Source organism: Eurosta solidaginis, chromosome 5, assembly GCF_040869045.1.
Source record: "Eurosta solidaginis isolate ZX-2024a chromosome 5, ASM4086904v1, whole genome shotgun sequence".
Lineage (NCBI taxonomy): Eukaryota > Metazoa > Arthropoda > Insecta > Diptera > Tephritidae > Eurosta > Eurosta solidaginis.
The window spans coordinates 39,657,665-39,681,378 of NC_090323.1; the positions used below are offsets into that span (position 1 = coordinate 39,657,665).

The 23,714-nt window shown below is 40.4% G+C and overlaps 1 protein-coding gene across 2 annotated transcripts in view; it reads right to left on the reverse strand.

The window, feature by feature from the left end:
• Positions 1-23,714, reverse strand: part of SPoCk (secretory pathway calcium atpase) — a 329,726-nt gene that overhangs the window by 300,510 nt on the left and 5,502 nt on the right. Inside the window, exon 1 of one of the 2 annotated variants that reach the window (XM_067757239.1) lies at positions 13,109-13,170. The exons of the other annotated variant lie outside the window; for it this stretch is intronic. The gene's annotated coding sequence lies outside the window, so the exon portion shown is untranslated. Of the gene's footprint in view, positions 1-13,108; positions 13,171-23,714 lie in introns of those variants that run through there. 2 annotated transcript variants of the gene reach the window in all.

Here is a 23,714-nt window from a genome sequence, read left to right on the forward strand (position 1 = left end):
TTGACTTTTCAGCTCCACTGTAAATTTCAATAAATTGCTCGCGTTTAATATTGTACGTCGCCACTTAACTGTTTTTGTGGTTTCAACGTGGCTGTGACAGTAAATTTAATATTTCAACGAACTGTTGCCAAAACTACGCAGCACTTTCCAGAGCAACAAAAATAGCATTGCAGCCCATGATCTATGACTGTGTGGCGGCGGTGTATTCTTGAATTTAACTCAAGCAAGCCTATGAATTTGGCTGTTTCTAGAAGACTGACGCATAGTTTGGTTGTCAGTTCGGTTTGGAATGTCCATTGTTGTTTCGCTGCTTCGTTGCGGTTTGTGTGTTGTTTGTGGGTTTCCTGTTGATTGTGCGGCTCTTCCTGTCATTCACAATGCTTTTGTTGCTTGAGTAGCATTAAATATGCAGAAAATGCAAAAAAAATAATAAGGAATAAGGAATAATAAGGAATGCAACATAAACATAATTTCTTGCTAACGATAATACCCAGGTCGCGTTGCCAACTACATATAATGAGTAAGTCCCTGCAAAAAATGCGATTAGTCTAGGATGAATCCGGAATTAGTCGCAAAGGACTATGCGACCAATGCCAGTTTTGATTTCATTGTATGAGTTGAATTGTTCCCTTTTGTTTAAGCATGTCCTATGAAGCGACTAATTGTACCCATTTATACCTGAAAGGGATCGACAGGACCAATCCTTTTTGTACCCATGTGTGAACATATGAAGACTACTCCCTTTTCGATTCAATAAGGACTCAAATAGGGCCCAGCGAATTTTTCTTGGAAGAAGCACAATCGAAGAGTTTGCCAAGCCACCAAATATATTTGATGTAAGTTCGCCCGCTTTTCAAAAAGGAATAAAAAAAATTATCCGAAAATTCAACCCTAATTCCGGCGTAGTCGTTAAGTCCTAGTAATTTAGGTTCGGTATAGGGCTCCGAATTTTTCTTAAGTAATTCGATTCCATCACCTGTCATCTTTTTTATTTTACTCCCTTCGTCGCCGTTTTTTTTTTTTATTTCTTAAAATGAGCTACATAGATTTCAAACTGACTAATCCCAACTGTACCCGAAACTGACTAAAGGGGATCATTTATGCCTAAATGTAGACAAACTCGGAGACCAATCTCTTTAGGGATTACTCGCACGATTTTTTGCAGGGTTGTTGAGTTGCGGCTTGCTATCACCATCGCTGATGCGTTTTACCAATTATCGTTACTGTTTCTGACAATAATGATGTGTGACCACTAACGCGATTTTCGCTCGTCAAATATGTACTTGCGCACAACTGGCAGCAAATTTTTGGAGAATAAATTAATGTTTAATGAGTCATAAGAGAAATTGAATAATTTTTTATAACAAGTAATTGAAAAAAAATGAACAAAGTCGAATAAACCCGTCACATTCGCAGATACTTTTAAATTTGAGTATATGTAAGAGGTGGGTTTTTGCAAAGGCTGAGATACCACTCACTCAACTCAAATTCAAATAAAGGTTCACAAACCACCTCTCCGATAACAACATATGAGCTATGATCAATTCAACACACAATGCCAGAAGTTCTAGAGATTTCCGAGCCAAGAAAATATTGCTCAAACAACGGATAGAGGTGGCTTATGGTATGTGACGGACGAATGATATCGAACATTTCGTCTACTGTGGAGTGTAGACCTAGACTCAGCCGGATGTTGAGTTACTCTGCTTATATCACGGGTGGCGTAACTGGAGCTGATACATCATTACGTAATACAATGGCGCATTGGCGCCAGAAGCATCTTTGGCTACACTTCAACTGAATGGCGCAAAGACTGCTAAGAGTATATGAAGGAGCGACATCTATGTATTAACAGATAGATTCGGTTTTCGAAAGGAACTGCCAATAAGCTTAAGGTGTGAGAAAATATATTTATTTAGTTCAGGGTTGCCCCTGAGTGCTTCGTAGAGCAACGGAAAACTATGTATTATTCTTCGGGGTTAGAGCTTCCATACGATCATAGTAAATTGACTTACTACCCCGAGCGCAGCTGTAAACTAGAGCTGGATTTGCATTTCAATTGTCCCCTCAGTCCAAGATAGCAGCAAATACTTCGTGGAGATCGCATTCACTTCAAATTCAGTTTTCCTTTATCGATCCGAGTAGGCAGAATCTACTGACGATATTTCTGCGCACAAAAATTGGAATATCTTTTAAAACAAAATTTTACTCCATTGTACCCTAGACCAGTTCCTCTTAAAGTATGATATTTTCAGTACCAATTACACTTATTCCCACTTTGATGGAAGGACCAGTTAACGAAGCGAAGAAGAAATGGGCGAGCTTTGTTGAACAATCGAAACCGTATAAACGGTTAAGTTCCAGATGAAATAATTTTTTTTCGATTCGATTTAATTGATTAAATTGTTTATTATATGGGAATCGAATCCAAAAAATTTTATTCTTAAAACAATCGAAAACAACGCTACGGGAAACAACTTATTCGCAAAATTCTATGCTAAGACATTTTACGCTTTTTCCATGTACACACATACCACCACAAAAAGTGTCGCGTTTGTTATCGAAGCTCTGCTAGCGTCGTACATATCGGATCTAGTTCGAAATATTATCGTTTTCGTCTTCGGTGAGATCTGTAAATGAACAGATCCGACTATCAAAAGGTGTTTCGTAAGGGCTGGTTCAATGTTGAATGCCCAGAGATACCGTCATCATACTTTACAAAAGATCATTTGGCAAATAACTCAACCCAAAGGAGCCTGCAGTTGTGCCGTCTTAATGTGGATGTTGAGCGGAACTCCCAGGTGAAGGTGACGTGTTCCACAAAGATGTCGCAGGACCAACGGATGGTGTCGCTTATCATGAATCTTCTCATGTTGAGGAGGTTTCTGACCCGTTCATTTTCGGGGTCGCATCCACCTAGTCCGTCCTGTACGACGAAGTCAGATCTTAAAACACCAGCAGCACCGTAGGAATCCTCTGCTGTTCTTTTTGTTATCTAGTTCTCGGGACATCTCAGAGTTCAGATCAATCTGTTTTAGATGTTTTGCGGTGTAGCTGTCGAGTCGAGGACTGGTGAGTGCAAGGATTGAGTGCATGTGCTTTTCTGCGTGCCCGGGATATAAAGCGTCATTCACAAAAACGGATAAATTTGCAAGTTCTGAGAAAGTAGTTGGATATGGGGGTGTTCCTCCACACTCCGAGGACTTTCTCTATTAAATTCCCCTCCTATTGCTGCTCTACACAACATTACAGCGTCGAGATAATACGCCAGACATCCCCCGATTCTAGAACGTTGAATTCAAGATCAGTTGATTGGCCACTCTGAATTCAAACCTCCAATGAGGACCATGTTCAACGAAATTTGATCTTGCTGTTTATTAAGGCCGATACCTACCGCAATTTCAACCAGAAGTTTGCGAGCAGTTATATCTGATGCAAAAACTTGCTTCATTCTGCGCATCTTTTGAGCAGCGCTTTACGCTAATACATTGCGTTGATACTGCCAAGGAACTGAGCTGAGAGGGAAAGATGTACAGGTGTTCCAAAATGTATAAACCATTTAACCGAGCAACAGGGCGAGCGTATCGTGCTTGTGAAGTGGAGTATCCAAAGTGCCTGTCCCCTATTCACCGCACTTAGCTAGTCACGAGCAACTGATTCCTTCGACTTTCCAGCGAGGATTACAGGATGCAGACAATTATGACGTGATAGCGAATCACAGTTCTCGCTTTGGTAATTCGTTGAAATGCTATGAGCTGATTTTTGGATAATCCAAATCGTCAGATAAAATTGCTTTACCTTATGCTCACCATATTAAGGAAGCTTAACCTTTCATTCATTAGAGCAAAATTCAGACCAAATTATTATCATTATTATTTTGCAAACCACATATCATCATAATACGCATGAAGCTCATATAAACGACAACAAAGTCGCAAACATAAGTTAGCAATGCACTCAATTTTACTTCAGATGCACTCATGTAATATATAAAATTCTTCTGGCACGGTGTTAGAGGCTTAACTCCTCCGAAACGGCTGAACCGATTGCCATGCAATTTTGTGAGCATATTGGGTAGGTCTGAGAATCGGCCAACGTCTACCTTTTTTTCGCTACGTGCCTAGGGTCTTGAGATCAAAACGTGGACCCGGGTACCCCTAGAATGTGTTTATACAATATGAATATCAAATGAAAACTGTTGATGAGTGCTATAGTGCAGGATAATTTTCATACAACAGGGAGGCTAGGGTCTCGAGATATAGCCCAAAACGTGGGCCCGAATACACCTAGAATGTGTTTTTACATTATGGGTATCAAATTGAAGTTGTTGTTGTATGTATGCTTTAGAACAGAGTAAGTTTTACACCGCTGGGTGACTACGGTCTCGAGATATAGGCCAAAACATGGACCCGGATACACCTAGAATGTGTTTTTATATTATGGGTATCAAATTGAAGCTGTTGATATGTGCTAAAATACAGGGTAAGTTGTACAACGCTGAGTGACTAGGGTCTCGAGATATAGGCCAAAACATGGACCCGGATACCCCTAGAATGTGTGTGTATTATGGATATCAAATGAAAGCTGTTGCTGAGAGCTCTAAAGTTCATTGTGATATTCGATTTAGTCGCATCAACCTGGCAAAACTGATAAATATGCATGCAAAGCCGAAATAAAGACAAGAATTAATAATACCCACATACCTATTTACATACGTCCTATTCGATTTGCCTGAAATTTCGTATATAAATTTGCCTATATTAGTATTTACGAAGCTTTTTTCCGGGAAGTATACCAGAGACGGACTGGGACTGGGATTAGGACTAGGACTGGGACTGAGACTGAGAGTCGGAGTGGGACTGGGACTGAGACTCGGAATGGGACTGGAACAAAATACATACCACCCTCTAGGACTGGCAATAAGAGATGAAGAAGATGGAGAAAAACTTGAGAGAAGATAAAATAGAGAAGGAGACTGAGAAAGAGTTAGAATGAGACGAAGATGGAGATGAAGCGAAAAAGACGGAGGGAGGAGTGAATAAAAAGATTAGGAAAAAGTGTAGAGGGGTAGGGCAGAGCTAGGCGGAAAAAGCTTATTAAAATGTATGCAGATAGGCCAAATTTAGGGCAGAACAACGTCTGCCGGGTCTGCTAGTTTATATATAAAACCTGTGCCTTAGAGTGAGCCAAAAACTTTAGAGCATTTAAGAAGGTTAGGTTAGGTCCAACTGGCCGGTCAATAAAGACCTCACATAGACTGAATGTGTTCATAGTATTACCAGAATTTGTTTGACGACCAAACATAGGAACCCAATCAGGTGTCAGGACTTATGTTATAGAATAACTCCGTTCTCTTGGCAAATACTAGAAGTTGTCTAGGGCCTAGCTTAATTGCTGCCTCGAGACCAAGCAACTCTGCCGCCCCTAATAGCTGAAGCCTTCACATGGCTAGGGCAAGACACGAACACAGTAGTGCTAAAACGTTTCTTCCTGCAGCTCGCACTTCCTACATTTGCTGTAACTGACGAGACATAGCGTATAAGCATGTAACGCCAGAAGGTAGTGTCCAGTTAGTATGCCCACCGTGAGCCTTAAATATTCTCTCTTCAGAGATATGATTCACTTTATGAGTCTAATATCGTAGGACTTTCACATGATCATAGAAATTTTCATGTCACGAGCTTCCGTCCACGCCTTTCCTGCTTGATCGGTCATATGCAACTCCTGTCTTTTTTGATTTCTCCCTACCGGAATTGGACGTTTACCATCGATTCAGCAAATTCCACACCCTCCTTTGCCAACTTGTATAAAAAATTTGACTCTGCACTTTAGCTATGCAACAAAGGGGCACGGGGTAAATAAATGCACGGGTTGATTTTGAGTTTAAGGATTATAATTTAATTTAATTTTTTTCTCTGCACACATCAATTTAAAACAAAAGGAAATATATATATATATATAATATAACGCGGCGGTGGGCGGGCGATCAAAAAGAACGGCGAACGATGCTAGCGGGTTGGTAGGTTTAAGTTAAACTAAACAATTGAGAGTGAGCGTGCTGGTGGTTGGCAAGCCACAGCTGAGCTGCACTGCCTGAGCTTGGCCGCACTGGCCGGGTGTTGCCAGACGGAGGGGGCGGACATAGTCCGAAAACTCGATCATGTCTTCAACATGCTCCCCCCTCCCCCCCGCCCGACGCGTTGATGGGTTAAGGGCGGCATCAACCCCGTCCAAGGCCGTCCGTGCCTCGGCTACTAATTGTCGTATTTTGTCGTCTTTGTGACGAGCCGATCGGCTTTGTACCGCGCTCTGGCGGTTTTCCGTGCGGGCTCGTGGGGTTGCCCTGTCTCTTCGTCGGGTGTTCTTTTCGTGTCGTCCCGCGTTTTTTCTTTGTGGTCGTGCTCGGTGTAAGAGTGTATGGAGGCCGAGTGAACACTTTCGGCAGCTGGAGGGCGAGTCACATGCCCCGGTGCTGTGCGACACTGCCAGGCAGTTGATACAGTACCGGTGGTTCCTCGCGCACTCGTAGCGCTCCTCAGGCTTCATCGCGAGGAACGCCCGACACTTCTTTAGCACGTGTCGCTGCCCACATAGACGGCATTTATGCATCTCGGTAGATCTGCGGGTCCTGTAAAGACAAGAAAGAAAAATACGTATTTTTCAAAAAAAAAAATGGGTTAGAAAAATACGTTGGTGAGGGTAGCTTAGATATCTTTCCAGATTGCTAGGGGCATGAAGCAGAGGGTACCAGAGGTAGGGTTGGCACTACTAGGCAGTTGGTAGCACGCACAGTTTGGCATTATTACGGGTTATTAGTCCATTTTGGGTTTTGAGTTCCACAACTCGAACATGGTTATCCGATCCAGGGTGTAAAGTGATTACCCGTCCCGAACGCCATTCGTTCGGGGGTAGTGAATCATCCTTTACCACGACTAAATCTCCAACTTGAATATTGCGTTGAGGGCATTTCCATTTGTACCGCTTATGCTCCTTGAGATACTCGCTCTTCCATCGTGTGCTGAATTGGTGGTGAAGCACTTTCAGTTTCTGCCATTTGTTGACCAAGGTGAGATGCTCTGCAGTTGGCTCCGGTAACGACAAGAGCGGCGCGCCACGTAGGAAATGCCCTGGGGTTAGGACTAGGGGATCCATTGGATCTTCGGACATAGGGGAGAGCGGTCGGGAGTTAAGGACCGCCTCTATGCGTACTAAGAGGGTAGTAAGCTCTTCGAAGGAGAACTTCTGGTTTCCTGCTACTTTCGTAAAGTGTATCTTAAAACTTTTCACGGCCGCTTCCCATAGACCACCCATGTGGGGAGCGTATGGTGGGATGAATTTCCATGAGAATCCGTGAGTTGCATACTTTTCGGCGACGTCTGTAGCGACTTCCTTGAGGAATGTGGTGAATTCTCTTTGTAACCCGCGTTGTACGCCGACGAACGTCTTTCCGTTGTCAGAATATATCTGGCCAGTGAATCGGGCAAAGGCTGCGTTGAAGGCATTCGTGGTGAGATCAGAGCACACTTCTAAATGAACAGCCTTTGTGGAAAAACAGATGAACACACACACGTAAGCTTTCACATACGAAGATCGGCGAAGGGAAGAAGTTTTTACCAAAAATGGTCCGGCAAAGTCGACTCCTGTTGTATGGAAGGGTAGGGAATATGTTGACCTCTCGGGTGGCAAGGCTGCCATTATCTGCGTTTTCATCTGCTTTTTATAGATGGTGCAGGTTTTGCAGTGGAAGACGAGCTTTTTGACCTTTTGCTTCAAACGTGGAATGTAGTACTGTTGCTGTACCATTCGGATCATCAGCTGTTTGTCGGCGTGCAGCAGGTTCGAATGGAGGAAGTTCAACAGAAGAGAACAAAATCGAGAGTTTTCGGGTATGATAATTGGATGCCGCTCATTAAAGCTATAGGTGGCATATGCTAATCTTCCAGAAACTCGCATGATTCCTGAGTCATCTAGCATGGGGTTTAATGTCAGAAGGGTGTTCTTTTTGGGTAAGGGTCCTGACGTTTGAAGCAGCTCTATCGTGTCTCCGTAATGATTCCGTTGAGTTTGAATGATGATTTTGATTTTGGCATCATTCACTTCGGCGTGGGTGAGGTTGAGCGTGGCTGGAACTTCTAGTTTTCTTGCTTTTCGGTTGAACCGCAACATATAGGCCACGACTCTAAGTGCTCGAGAAAATGACAAAATACGGTCGAGTATGTCTATATTTTCTTCCTGCAAGGTGTGGAATACTTCCACATGTCGTTGTTCGGGGGGAGTTGGGTGGTGAGATATATCCTTTGGCCATGACGTTGCTGGATTGACAAGCCAATTAGGTCCTTCCCACCATAATGGACATTGGACTAAATCCTGAGGCTTGCAGCCTCGAGTGCCCAAATACGCTGGGTTATCCTTACTGGAAACGTGCCTCCAAGTGGCGTTGTCGACATTCTTAAGAATTTCAGAGGTTCTGTTGGCGACATACGTTTTCCAGGTATGGGGTGGTTTTTCTAACCAGGCCAGTACGATGGCAGAATCGCACCAGAGAATGAGTTCGTGTGGGGGTAGATTCAGCTCACTTCGCAGCTGTTTCACTAACTTAGAGAGTAAAACTGCTCCACAGAGTTCAAACCGTGGAAGACTCACAGTTTGGAGGGGTGCTACTTTGCTTTTAGCAGCTAGCAAATGGGATGAAAAACTATTTTCATGGGTTTGTACTCGTAAATATATACAGGCACAAAATGCTTTTTCTGAAGCATCTGAGAATCCATGCATCTGGATTAGTTTATCATAGGAATACTGTACGCACCTAGGGATTTTAGTGTATCTGATGTGAGGTAAATTTTCATAAATTGAGGTCCATTTTTGGAGAGCTCCGGGCTTCACGTCTTCGTCCCAATCCGTTCCTTCCATTCAGAGTTGTTGCAGCAACATTTTTGCAAGAATCATTATTGGTGAAAGCCATCCTGGGGGGCACACAGTTTTGCAACTGCTGATAAAATCTGCCTTTTTGTAGTCGTGTTTTCTGCTGATGGTGGATCATACGTGTAGGGGAAGGTGTCGGTTAGCGCGTTCCACTGAATTCCAAGGGTTTTTGTGGAACTCGAATCATGGAATTTAAGGAAGTCGACGTCTAGCAAATCAGGGTCGGGAACGGGTTTTAAAATTTCAGGGTGATTTGCCGATATCTTCCTCAAAGGGAACCCTGCCGATTTTAAGGCTTCGATAACTTGAGTCATAGCGTTCAAAGTGGACTGCATATTATGACCGCCGGACAAAATATCGTCAACATAAGTTTCATTCAATAAAATATTTTTAGCGAGCGGATATTCGTCTTGACAGCCGTGGGCGAGTTGGTGTAGGGTTCGAATCGCCAAATATGGCTCGCAATTTACACCAAAGGTAACTGTTTTTAGTCGAAAATCTTGTATCGGCAGAGTTGGATGTTTCCGAAAAACGATTCGATGAAAATCTTTATCTTCTTCATGGATGAGTATTTGGCGATACATTTTCCCAATATCGCCATTTAAGTATGACGAGCGTTAAGTCATTTTGTAGAATGGGACCTGTATGAAGCACGTCGTTCAACGAGTTGCCAGAATGCGACATTTTTGATTCGTTGAAGACGACTCGCACTTTTGTGCTTTTGCTGTCGGGTTTTATGACAGCATGATGGGGTAGATAAAATGATAGATATTTACCATCTCTAATTATCTCTTGTTGGGAGGCGGGTTCCATGTGATCCGTGGTTAAATATTCATTAAGGACTTCAAAATATTTGTCTCTTAATTCAGGTTTTCTTTCGAGGGTTCTTTCGATGCTGATATACTGCTGTTGTGCTGCGGGTCGTGAATGACCGAGTGCCAGATGTGCTGGAAATTCCGATTTGAACGGCAGTTTAACTCTGTAGCGTCCATCTTCTTCGCGAACTGTGGTTTTCCTGTAGAGTGCTTCGCAGTATTCATCATCTGCAGATCTTTGTTGGGGTTGGTGAACTTCTTCCTGTTCCCAAAATTGTCTCAAAAGTTGATTGATGGGGTCATCGGTGCATTCCGTGACATGAGTGCTGAAGGTTGATACCTTTTCAGCTACAGGGCCGCTTAATATCCATCCGAATATTGTGTTTTGGGCAAGTAATGTTCCACTCACATTTCGTAGGAGCCCTTCGGTGAGGATTTGCGGGGTGATATCGCTGCCGATTACCACGTCGATTTTCGATGGTATCGAATACTGTGGATTGGCTAACGGTAAATGGGACAGTTCTTCGAGATCGATGCTTGAAACTCTGACTGTGGGCAAGAACTTAGTTAGCTTCGGCAAAATTATTGCTTGTGCGTCTATCATTTGGGTTAAGTCTGCTGAACAGAATGTTATCTGGCAGACTTTATTGGCATTTTTCACAACCGTTCCACCCATCCCAGATATCTGGTGGATAGACTCTTTTGTGGGTAGACCAAGAACCTTTTGTATACGGGATGATACAAAAGTTTTTTGTGAACCTTGTTTTATTAGGGCACGAATTTTATGAAATTCGCCAGCAAAGTATACTGATACTATTGCTGTGGGTAGTAGGGTGGTTCCATGATTACTTGAGAAGAGTGAAGAAACCGGGTTTTTATCTTGAGACTGTTGGGAGGAGCTGGCTCTTGCGGCGGCTTTCGATGTTGAGGCTCGCTCGTCGTCCGTTCTCCTAGGAGTGCCGGCTTGGGCATTTTGAGCTCTGGGGTTTGGTTGTGATTGTTGGGGTTTGGGCTGCAAATGCAGTAGCTAATGATGACGCTTTTGGCAATAAACGCACGTGAAACTACTTTTACATTCATTCTTGGGGTGTGACGTTGATAAACAGTTTTCACAGTAACTATTTTCTCTCACAAATATGATTCGGTCTGATACCGATAAATTCCTAAACCTGACGCAAGATTTGACTGCGTGGTATTGGTTGCACAATCTACACGAAGCCGTTTTATTGAACTCGGTGTGATAGGCATGGGTTTTATTATTATTGGGTTGGGTCGAATTTTGATTCACCATTCGTGGTGTAAAACTCGAAAATTGGGGCTTCGCCTTGCCTGGTCTGTAGGTACTTAGTCCTTCTACTACCTCGTATCTGCTGGTGAGGAATTTATTCATGTCCTCCCGAAGGGGCAGCTCCTTCCGGGAGCTAAGGGATTGTTCCCATAGTGAAAGGCTTTCACTTGGCAGCTTTGATGAGCACAGATAAACGAGGATCGGGTCCCAGTCCGTTGTCGGGACTCCTTGGGTGTTTAAAGTTGACATCCAATTGTTGATTGTTGTCTGCATCTTCTGGATTTGTTCTCCGTTTTCTGTGAATATTGTGGGCAGGTTGAACAGCGCCTTTAGTTGATTGTCGACGAGTATCCTTTTATTTTCGTACCTCGATCTAAGTGCTTCCCAGGCAAGCTCGAAATTATCATCGCTCAGTGGGTATTGTTTTACAATAAGTCCTGCCTGCCCTTTAGTTTTCAGGCGTAGGTGGTATAATTTTTGAGCGGGTGATAATTGAGGGTGATTTTTATAGACTGCCGTGAACATATCTCTAAAGGATGGCCAGTCTTCGTATCCACCATGAAATACTTCGGTGTCGCATGGTGGTACTTTTAAATAAAACCGTTTGCGTTTGAATTGTTCATTGGGTGGGCGGGTATTTGTTGTTGGTTGGTGCTAGCAGTATTAAAAAGCTGTAAGGCTCCTAAAATTTCTGATTTGCATGTTTGGTACGTTTCCATGCATTTAGCAAATTTTTGCTCAACCGAGCCGCTGACATCTGTATAATTATCAGAGAAACTTACATCTCGATGGGACTCTAGCATCTTTGCCCATATTTTATCTAGGTCTTCTAATTTGACCTTAAGCATACACTCTGATAAATCGGTAGCTTGGGAGGGTAACCATCTTGAGCAGTAAACCTCTACTTGGTTACCGTCATATATGAATTTCTGCAGGCATTGGTCTGCAGTGATCAATTTTTGGGGTTCGTTTGTTTTTGGCATTATAATTTAATGTAATTTGCCAAGAAATGGGAGCTTTTATTAAGCTGTGAAAATCGAAAAAAAAATTTTGTCAAAAGGGCAAAAAAAAATTTAATACGGGCTTGTCTCAGCGCTTTTGAGTACAGGTAATGTGATTATATAATAACATAAATATTATAATATTTGTGTTCACTGGGTTTTTTTTTATTTCTTATTTTTTGAGACCGGCCTAATGTGTACCGGCTTTTTGGTTCGTTATATGTACTTGTCTTAGCGCTTCTGAGCACAAGTAATATGGGTATATAGTACGTATGTATATATATGTGGGTACAATATATTTGCCGGTAAACTGTGGTGTACCAACAACCTTTTGTTTGCCGTGCCAATGCACTTGATCTGTATTGACAAAGTAAATGTATGCAAATATGTGATCGATGATCTTCTTTGTTGCTTCCTTCTATTATGTAGTTACATATGGTCATGCAATTACTTTGTTGAGGGTGGGTTTTTGGCTTATACAAAAAGATATACAAGTGCGTGTGGGTATTATGGGTGCATATAATTGTAGGTTTGTATGCAAAATTAATCTTGGGTGCACCGGTAAAATAAACTTTAGGAAAAGTGACAAAAATTTGGCAAAGTTTGTTGCTATGGGTTTTTTGTAAAACATATTTTATGTAATATATGTATATATGGGTAAATTGGGCAGCGGTGAATTTCACGCTGAAAAAATATATATATAGCTCGTGGATGATTGCCGAACTAAGTGGGTATATACATATATTACATATATACGTATATACTTTTATAATGAAGTAGGTATTTATCGCAACGACCTTTTTTGGGTATATAGAACCGGGAAGTGGGTTTTCCGTTGGTACGGGAATGTAAATTTATTTATTGAAAAAATTGTATGGGTTTTGAAGGAACTGTACCTTTTGGTATAAGTGGGTAGGCAAATGAAATATTTTGCCGTTTAGGCTTTGTAATGTTGGTATATGACCAGGGTCCAAATCTTTAGATCGGAGGGTCTAAAATTGAGGGATTTTTAGAATTTCGGGTCCGTACTTTTGACGGAGGGAATATATATATGGAATATATTGGGTAAACCGTGTACTCACTTTGACATTTTTTGTTGGTTTTATGTGTGACTTGTGATATGCTGTGTTGACCTTTAGCCTTTGTTGTAATGTGCTTCTTGTTGTATGGATGTAATGGTGATGTGTGTTTTTTCCAATTATGTTTCCCAACTTTAATTTTATTTTCTTCAAATGTATTTTTTTTTTTTTTTTCTTAAAAATTGTTTCTGTTTCCACCAAACTTTTTTTTCGCACTTTATTCTTATATCTTTTATTTTGCCTTTTTTGTCGAAAATTTTCTTTTTATCAAAATTATGTTTTTTTCTTCACAAAACCCTTTTTTCCTCCAGTGTGGTTTTTTTCCAATTACCCAAGAATTTTTTTTTTTCAAATTTTTTGTAAAAACCGTTATTTAATTTTTAATGTAAACTCAATAACATTAAACTTTTTCTGTTGTTTTTTTGTTAATAAAAATTGTAATTGTGTTTTGTTTTGTCAAATAAAAATTTATTTGTTTTCACCACCCTAACGTGTAGCACTTATGTAGGTTTTATTTGTAGGTATTTTGATTTTTTTGTTACACTTTTTGTATGTTTACATGTATTTTGTTCAATTTTTTCCAAATAATTTTGTTAAGCACTTTTGTCTGTATAAAATTTAATAGCACTTCTTGTGGCCGTACCGAGCGCGTATTATATATGTTTATACTTTTTTGTTTTTGGGTCGCTGGTTGCCTTTTTTTTCAACCCAAAAGGACCATGTATAATTTTGCACTTTCACTGATTTCCAAAGCAAAGGGGGCACGGGTTTGAATAAAATTAGAAATATGCTTTATTCACAATTTAAAGGATTTATGTTATATTTACTGAAATTCAATTAAATTAGATACAAGAAATAAATATTAAACACTGCGCGACGGCGGGCGGCCGGTAATATCTAAAAACGATCGAACGATTGCGGTCACGAAGGACCATGTATAAAAAATTTGACGCTGTACTTTAGCTATGCAACAAAGGGGCACGGGGTAAATAAATGCACGGGTTGATTTTGAGTTTAAGGATTATAATTTAATTTCACTTTTTTTCTCTGCACACATCAATTTAAAACAAAAGGAAATATATATATACATATATATAATATAACGCGGCGGTGGGCGGGCGATCAAAAAGAACGGCGAACGATGCTAGCGGGTTGGTAGGTTTAAGTTAAACTAAACAATTGAGAGTGAGCGCGGTGGTGGTTGGCAAGCCACAGCTGAGCTGCACTGCCTGCGCTTGGCCGCACTGGCCGAGTGTTGCCAGACGGAGGGGGCGGACTTAGCCCGCTTTTTCTTTACCTTTTATCCCATTATGACCGGGAACTCAGTACAAATGTATGGTCGGGCCTGTGCGAAGTTTTTTCAATGCTGCTTTACATTCCAGGACACTTCTTGATGAAGTACTGTGTGAGATTATTGCCTTAATCGTCATCTGACTATCAATATATATATTGACGCAACTGCAGCTTAAGCAAGCTTCCTTCAGAATTTCTGCTGCTTTTTTCACGGCTATAATTTCCGCCTGAAAGACGCTGCAGCAATCTGGCAGCCTGTATGATCTGCTTATTTCTAGATCGACTACTTCCATTAATTTGGAACCATCGGTATAAATGTATATGGTGGGTTCAACCACTTCTGCACCCTGGCGCCTGACCCCCAGAACACTTTCGAAGCTTAGGCACGGGACCATATATTCCGCTTGCCCGATATTAGATGGCTCTATACTGCTATGGACATACCGCCTACACTCAAGCTGGCCCTAGGCCTTAAGCCTTGTTGCAGTGGCTAACGTAATATTTTTGGCCATTGTATCTGCAGACGGGATGTGTAGAATGGCATGCAATGCTGTTGTCGGGGTAGTTTTTTTGAGCTCCCGTTTTGCTTATCTGATAATCTGCACACCCTCTCTAGTTTTTTGGTATACTTGCTTTTCTGTATGGCTGCCCACCAAACAAGTAGCCCATAGTAAAGTATGGGTTTGACAATTGCCGTAAAAAACCCAATGAGAGAGTTTGAGTGACAGGCCACACGTGCATCGTAGCATCCTCTTACATGCATACAGCGCCGCGTACCCTACCTTCGCTCTCTCTTCCACATGGAGTTTCCGCGGCAACTTAATATCTAGGATGACTCCTAGATATTTTGTGCTATATTTTTTTTGTAGGGTTACCCCTTCAAGCTTAGGCTTTGCCCAAATAGGAACCCTATACTTCCTAGTAAATAGTACTAGATCGGTTTTTTCGGCGTTGGCGGCTATCCCAACTCCAGATACCCAGCCAAGTACATCCCGATATGACTTATCCATCAGAGAACTGATTGTTGCCAGCATCTACTGCTTATGATCACTGAAACTTCATCTGCGAATGCCGTAAATTTGATTAGTCCTCCGTCGTACCGCCTAAGCAATTAGTTGATAACCAGCGTCCACAGCATTGGTGATAAAATCCCACCCTGCGGCGTTCCTCTGTTTACAGATTTTGTTCTCTCGCATAGATCCCACCGCGACGTGATCATTCTGAAGCTTAACATGGAGCTTATCCAGTTTGTTACGGCGGCCGGATGAACTTCTATCGAGTTTAGACTGTCCACGATTGCTTGTTTTGAGACATTGTTGAAAGCTCCGGCAATGTCCAGAAAAACACCTAGGGCATATTCCCGATGTTCCAGGGCTTTCTCTATATTCATGATCACATTATGCAAGATAGTTTCGACTGACTTGCTTTTGGTGTTAGCATGTTTTGCTGAAGAGAATACTTCCTCATTCATATTTGATTTTATATACAAATCTATTAATCTCGCTAGGGTTTCGAGGATTTGGGACAAAATCAAATTTAATTTGCGTGGAGCTTGGCACCGACATTCTATTTCTTGAAACATTTTAAAGGAATCATAACATCGGCTTGCTTCTAAGCAAATAGATACCAAAGAACTCACGATGACATCCAAAGATGACCTGAATACCGAACTATTTCTTGGAATATTTAGGGGCCGTTTTGACCCTTCTATTAAAAAATAATGGTAGGAGTCTTATTTACGATTATTCAGTTACAATTTTTCTGCAGAAATAGTACTGGAACAACTTGACTAGGAAATATTGAGCAAAAAAGAACTACAGATCTGATGCCGGGAACCTTCTCAGGCACATTGTGACTAACATATGCTGTGTTCGCATAAGAAATTTCCTTTCAGCTACCCTAATGCCTGGAGTACATATATATATGTGTATGTTTCTGACGCCCGTAATCATCATAATAAAAATGATTTGTAACTTTTCACCACACACGCACGCCTAAGTGTGAATTTGCATAATTAATTGGCAACAAGTAAATACATCACACAACAATAATATAAAAGTTAAATTAAAAACATCTACATACATATGTATATTCTAAAAATGTGCATAAACAAAGAGTTATATGCAAATATGAAGGCACAAAAAGGCGCTAAGGATGCCCACAGGCCTATTACTCCCAGCTTTTACTACATATTGGATTTGGGCCAATTACATAAGCAGCACCTGGGCGACCGAGCTTTGCTCGGCAACGTTTTGTTGTGCTGAGAAATCTTGCTAATAGTAATCTGTGAGAAATCGCAATTATTCATTTAAAAGAAAATTATTTAAAATTAAGTCGAATCATGTGTAAGATTTTTTACGAAGATTTTTAACTTTAATGTTCTCCTTTAAAGCTTTAATAGAATATGAGTAAGTAGAGTACTATTTCGTATAACTATCACAACCCTAAATGGCAACCCTACTCAAAAATGTCCCTATGGTAATGCGGAGTGAAATACCCATATCGGCATATCTCATGGAATTTTTTTAGTTAGAATAGGTGGCAACCCTAAATGGCAACCCTGCTCAAAAATGTCCCTATTGCAATGCGGAGTGGAATTCCTTTCGTTTGATATCCATATCGGCATATATCATGCAATTTTTTTCTTTCGAATAGGTGGCAACCCTAAATGGCAACCCTAACCAAAAATGCCCCTATTGTAATGCGGAGTGAAATACCTTTCGTTTGATGCCCATATCGGCATATCTCATGCAATTTTTTTTTATTTCGAATAGGTGGCAAACCTAAATAGCAACCCTGCTCAAAAATGTCCCTATTGTAATGGGGAGTAAAATACCTTTCGTTTGATACCCATATCGGCATATCTCATGCAATTTTTTTTAATTTCGAAAAGGTGGCAACTTTACTCAAAAATGTCCCTATTGTAATACGGAGTGAAATACCTTTCGTTTGATACCCATATCGGCATATCTCATCCAATTTTTTTTTAATTTCGAAAAGGTGGCAAGCCTACTCAAAAATGTCTCTATTGTAATGCGGAGTGAAATACCTTTCGTTTTATACCCATATCGGCATATCCCATGCAATTTTTTTTTTATTTCGAATAGGTGGCAACCTTGTGAAACATTCTGAGTGGCAACACCTAGGTAGAAAGTCTTAGAAGGTGATACATTATCTCTGTGCCAAATTTCATTTAAATCGGTTGAGCCGTTCCCGAGATCGTTCGGCTATACAAACAAACAAGAATTGCTCGTTCAAAGTTAGAAGATATTAATACACGTATGTGATTGCTCCTGGATTCGTTGAGGACCACTGAAAAGTAATCTAGTTGACCAATTGTGCCGTCAGCCGGAGGTCATTGAAGGTATACATAATGGTGAAAAATGTAACATTGGTAAAAAATAAAAACTCCGGCTGCACGGTAAAAAATCAAAGCCGGATATAGATATCCGAGAGAACCAAAACCATTATGAATACCACTTTTCCAAATTTTTTTTTCTTTTATTAGAAGGTTAGGGTGTATTATTGACACACCTCCACTTTCTTCCAGTTGTTTGGGGCACAAATTATAATCAACTAGCGCAAACACGCGGCCCCGTGCGCATGATGAATAAAACATAAAGTAATTGTCATGAGCTTCCGATATGGTAATTAAAACAGTGCGGAAACAGTCGAAACAAAATTTTTTGAAACACAACCGAAGGGCTCATGTAATGATAGCGCAAACCATAGAGAGGTAGTTCAGAGATAAACTCGAAATGATCTGTAGATAATCTCGAAATGAGCACAAAATAATCCGAAATCAGAAATCAGGCCGAAAGGGCTCCGAAACAATCCCAAAAAATAGACGTGAAATGGCCCCGAAATGATCAAAAACCAATGCAAAAAAATTTGCAAATAATACCGAATACCAAAAGAGTCCCAAATTATCTGGAATAGCCGCAAAAGTGTCCGAAATAGTCCAAAGAAAGTCTGGATTGATTCAGAGATAGTACAGAAATTAAATCGAAATGGTTCCGAAAAATCCCGAAATGATGCTTTCACCATCTCGAAAACGACCTGCTTTTCCAAAATTGTTTAGACGAAAATATATATAAAGAATGAGCTATATAGTAATAATGTAAAAGTTTAGATGCTTGTATATCGAGATACCTGGTTGTAAAATTTCTGATTATTAGCTTTTGTAACTCAATTGCGCAAATCTGCTAACATAATTAGGTGAAATTTAGCATACGGATGTCTAATGGTATTGAAAGATCTACTGGTTTTATTTTTTCTAAATAGTGGGGATCAATCGCCCCCTGACAACACAGAACTTGTCTATAGATAGTCCTTAAGAGGCCTTGAAATAGTTCCGAAAATGATCTCAAAATTATTCGACGTTAGATCAGATTTTCCTTAAATGAGTCCGATATGATTCTCAAACAACCTCGAAATGGCTGCAAAAACAATCCGAAAACAAATCCGAAGCGTTACGAAACAGGTTCGATATATTCTAGAAAAGCATCCCGAATGCACCCAGGGATAATCCGGTCCCGCAAATAACTAAGAAACTTATGCGAAGTAGTTGTTGTATCGATAAGAATACTCCCCGAAGGCCTTGGGGAGTGTTATCGATGCTAATGGTCCTTTGCCGGATGCAGATCCTGATGCTGGGGGTGATGCCAAGTAGTCCTAGGGATATTTTCAGAGGTATTTCAAAATTATTTCAAAGACTACTGAAAATATGCTGAACGCCATTCCTGAATGGTCCTTAAGTTGGTAGGTTGAACTGGCCGGTCCATGAGGACCTCACATAGACTAATTGAGTCCGTAGTGTTACCAGAAGTTTGTTTTAACGACCAAACTGAAAAACCCTATCAAAAACCAGGACCTATGTTATAAAATAACTCCGTCCTCTTGGCAAATACTAGAAGCTTCCTAGGACTTAAGCCACTTGCTGCTTCTACATCTGACAGCTGTATCACTCTTAATAGCTGGAGTCTTAGCCTGGCAAGTGCAGGGCACGAGCACAGAACGTGCTCGGTCGTTTCATCCTCCAACCCGCACTTCCTACATCTGATATCACTGACTAAGCCTAATTTAAAGGCATGTGACGCCAGAAGGCATTGTCCAGTCAGAATACCCGTCATGAGTCTACAGTCCTCTCTTTTTAATGATAGAAGCAACTGTGTTAGTCTAAGGTTGTAAGACCTACACATAATCTTCAACACTTTACAGCCCCGCTTGAACCCGCGCCTTTCCCGCCTGGTCGATCATGTGCACCTATCGCCTTCGCTTAATCTCGCTATGGAGTTCGGCTAAACCCTCACACCAACGACAAGGTGCCTACCCTAGTGAGGGGTCCTTAAGTAATTTTAAAATAATTTTAAAACACCTCTGAAATTATCGGTAAAGCAGTCCCGAAATAATCTGGAAATAGCCCCGAACTATCTCATTAAGAGGCGGCACTTGTTGCAATTCTGGCGCCTCGCAGTGCTTTCAACTGACACTTTTAACATTGTTATGTCAAATGGCAATTGGCTCCTACGCAGAACTTTTGAACGTGTTCTTAATTGGTTCAGTCGTAGGTGGTACTGAAAGAGTTGCCTTCTTTCAGTCATTAATTTAAATTTATATAGTTAAGACTTAAGAGCTATTGGTGCAAGGGCGGCTACCAACTATCCCGCTCCGCATTCGTTGATCACCTATTTTGAGGTAATCATTAAACCTGTAGTGTCAATCTGCTGTTTTGCGTGACTGTATCCCATTTTCGCTGCAGAGTATTTAGAAATTATTTCGATCCCTGTCTCGGAACGGCTCCCATTAGTGCCGATAAATAATAGTTGGCAATATCGCGTTGGCAGATAAACCGGAATAAGTGTAATCTCTATCAGACTAGTTCGACTTAATCAGAGGTATGAAGTTTTTGCTTGGTATGTTTCTAGAACAGTTTTATATTTGAATGCAGCGCTATCAATATTTATGTAGATTAGACTGCGTCGGTCTGCATACGAAATGAAAAAGTTGAAAAAAAAAAACATTTTTAAGATCGCGGGTTCGAATCGAGCTCAAGGCCTAACAATATTTTTTATCATTATTATTGTTATGATACATTTTTTCTTAATTGAAAAAATTTTTAAATTAGAATAGCAGAAAGAAAAAATTTAAACAACTGCCAAAGCTCGTTGTATAGATCCATTTCGGAAACTGTTAAATTCCTTCATCGGCAACGTTTAGACGGTTAGCCGGTTAAGCGGTTCAACGCAAGCTGGAAGAAAAGTTCGGCCTACATCCCTTCGGAGGTAAATCACGCCAAGTAAGGAACAGATACCTCACTATTTTGGTCTGGAAAAGCTGCGTAATTGCTTCTAGTGCCTGTTAGAGCTCTGCAGTTGTTCTTTCATAGTTTAGCTAACCGCGAAGCATACTTTAAGGGACTCCACCAGGTTTAGCAACAAAATAATCTGAAAACGTTTTCAAAGTCGAAGAGGACTTAAGCTTCAAGTGTATGGCCACATTTTTTTCGACTCAGTCTACTGTAGTTAAACATGCATGGGGACTATTCGCACAGCAGAAAAGTTCTTATTTGATTTAAACACAAACATAGTGATGCATACATTTAGGCGCACAGAACTTTTTTTCAACTCAAATGTATCTAACTCCACATTCGGTGTGCAGCGTTTGGTATGGCAATGATTGGTGTAAGCAGCACACATTAACGCCCAACATAATTAAATAAACCATAAAATTAAATGATTACATTTAACAGCTTCCGCCTAATTTAAGCGCCCAAAGAACATCCTTTTTTTTAGTTTTTCACTCAAACACACATTCATATACAATTCACATGTGTGTGCGTATGCATTATACGAGCGTACATAGCATCTGCACTTCATTTATGCCACACAACCACAATTAAAATTGCAAATATGTGTGTGACTTGACGGTTTACCAATGCGCGTCGACTTCCATGCAACCGGATGTAGGTCTGTCATATTCGTAGACGAAAGGCGAGCGGAAGAGCACATAACTCTAAGTTAGTTTCAAAAGTCAACAAATGAACTGAAATTAATTTCAGATGTGGCAGACTTAAATAAAGACATGCTTGTATTTGTCGCTGTGCGTTCAAGCCAAACGCTTCATAGAGAAAACAATTCGTCTTTATATAAATATTTTCATAATTTCTGTTTAAATAAAAAGTTTTGCCTATTGAGTGCAGCACGTAGTGGAAAACTTAAGTGCCTTAGTTTTGTCTTGTACATACCTCTGCATTCAGATTCTATTCTTGTCTTTCAATCTCACTCTCCCAATTGTTCTCCCTAACCCTCTTCCTTTCGACATCCCTCGCTACGTTTCATTTAGTTTAGCGGCCCCTAAAAGGAGGTCGTTCCGAGCATAATTTTTCTTACAGTTGGCGCAATAAGGTAATAATATTCGATTAAGAGAGTCTAAAGTTCCTTGGATAATGCCAAAAAGAAAAGTTAAGGAGAGGGTAGACCTTCCCTTATCTGAAGACATGAGATTACGTACTTATTTGGTGCTTGCCGTCCAACAAGTAGCGCCAGTCGATTTTTCGCTGGGGTGACTTAAGCGTTGGTAGCAAAAAGCTTTTCCACTTGGCCTTTCCAGTGGCGTGGAAGCCGGGCTCTTCCTCTTCTTAAATGGGCGATAAGAGTACCTTCTTGGCCGACTTGTGACTTAACCCCGCCCATCGGCTTGTGCGCTAAGCTTGGAAACCACTGCTTAAAAATACTCTCCAATGAAAAGTAAAAACTAGCCTCGGATAAAGAGACCACCGTTTTTTGATGACAAAGATATAAGATTAAACAGCATCAATCGGGAAGAATAGGAAAGCCTGAGATTTGCTGTAAAATTAACATATATCTTTCTAGTACTTCTAGCACTTCCCACGTCCACATCTTCGGCGGCCTTATTTACAACATGGACCCCAAACACTAGGAATCAGGACCTTCATCTTGGCCAGCACGCAGCTGCAATTGTACGTAAAGTTCAACGTCGCAACAAAATCTTCAAATCTCTCGCTGGTGGCCCTTGCGGCAAACACCATTTAGGTACATACTAATTTTGTATGCTATTTAATCCTAATTGTGTGGAATACTTATAGGCGCGCTATCGAAAGCTTAGTAACATTGTAAACTTTGTAATTTTTCTCGAACAAAAACAATTATGTAAGTTCGGTTTCGCATTTTTTCTATCAATAAATAACTCCCCTGCGAAAAATCTCGGTATTAGTCCCTAAAGAGAAAGGTCTTCCATTGAGGATCTCTCCGACAGTACCAGTAGGGGACGTGTCGAACCGTTCCCGTAAGGTTATAAAGGAGTATAGAAAGAAAAGGCACTACCCATAGGGTGATAAAGAGATGTCCATAGGACATGCTAAAACAAAAGGGATCACTACAAAAGCTACAGTCGCATATTCCTTTGCAACTCATCACGGATTCATGCTAGACTAATCGCATTTTTTCGATGGGTCTGTATGTTACCAATATTCTCAATTTTTATGCAAACTACATCAAAGAAACCTTCATCTCTTCTTCTTCTTTCAGCTGTAAACCAAAAACTTATTTATTTTACTCTACAATAGTCTATTTATGTAATTTGTGAGTTTATTCAAACCAAATACAGCAAGAAACTTTTCAAGGTTTTTGGATGCAATGAAACGGTTTCTACACCACCCAACCGCAATTGTGCATCGTTTCTACTTCTTCCACATAAATAGTTTAGAGGAATTTTGCCAAAAATTGAATTTTTTTATGAGAAAAATTGTATGCAAGTGGAGAAGTTTCATGACTGGGACTATAATACTTTGGGTGTTTGTTGATGAAAGGGAAAAGAAAAAATAAGAGTCATGAGTTTGAGTTGGAAAATGTGAAAATATTTCTGGCAAAATATTTTGATAAAAAGTTAAGCAAAAACTAACACAACCTGAATGAACTTGGCAAAAAGTGATATAGAAAAAGTTTTCACTTTTCATATGCATATGGTAAGATACACTAACTTCTGGGGCCCTATTCAGTAACTGTGAGTTTTAAAATGTACACTTTTTCTTCATATAATTTGTATGAAAGAAAAATGTACATTTCAAAACTCATAGCTACTCAATAGGGCCCCTGCACGTGTGTTTATATGTAATAGCGCAGTGTATATGAGAAAAGTTAGCCCAGCGACGTATTTTACAATGTTATATGAGGCATTGTCAAGCTAAAGGCTAAAAAGTGCAAGAAAACTTAAGTTTCAGTGAATTAAAAATATGTGATTGTATGTATCTACGAAGCATCATTCATAAAAGTTATGCTTATAAGAATATTTAGGA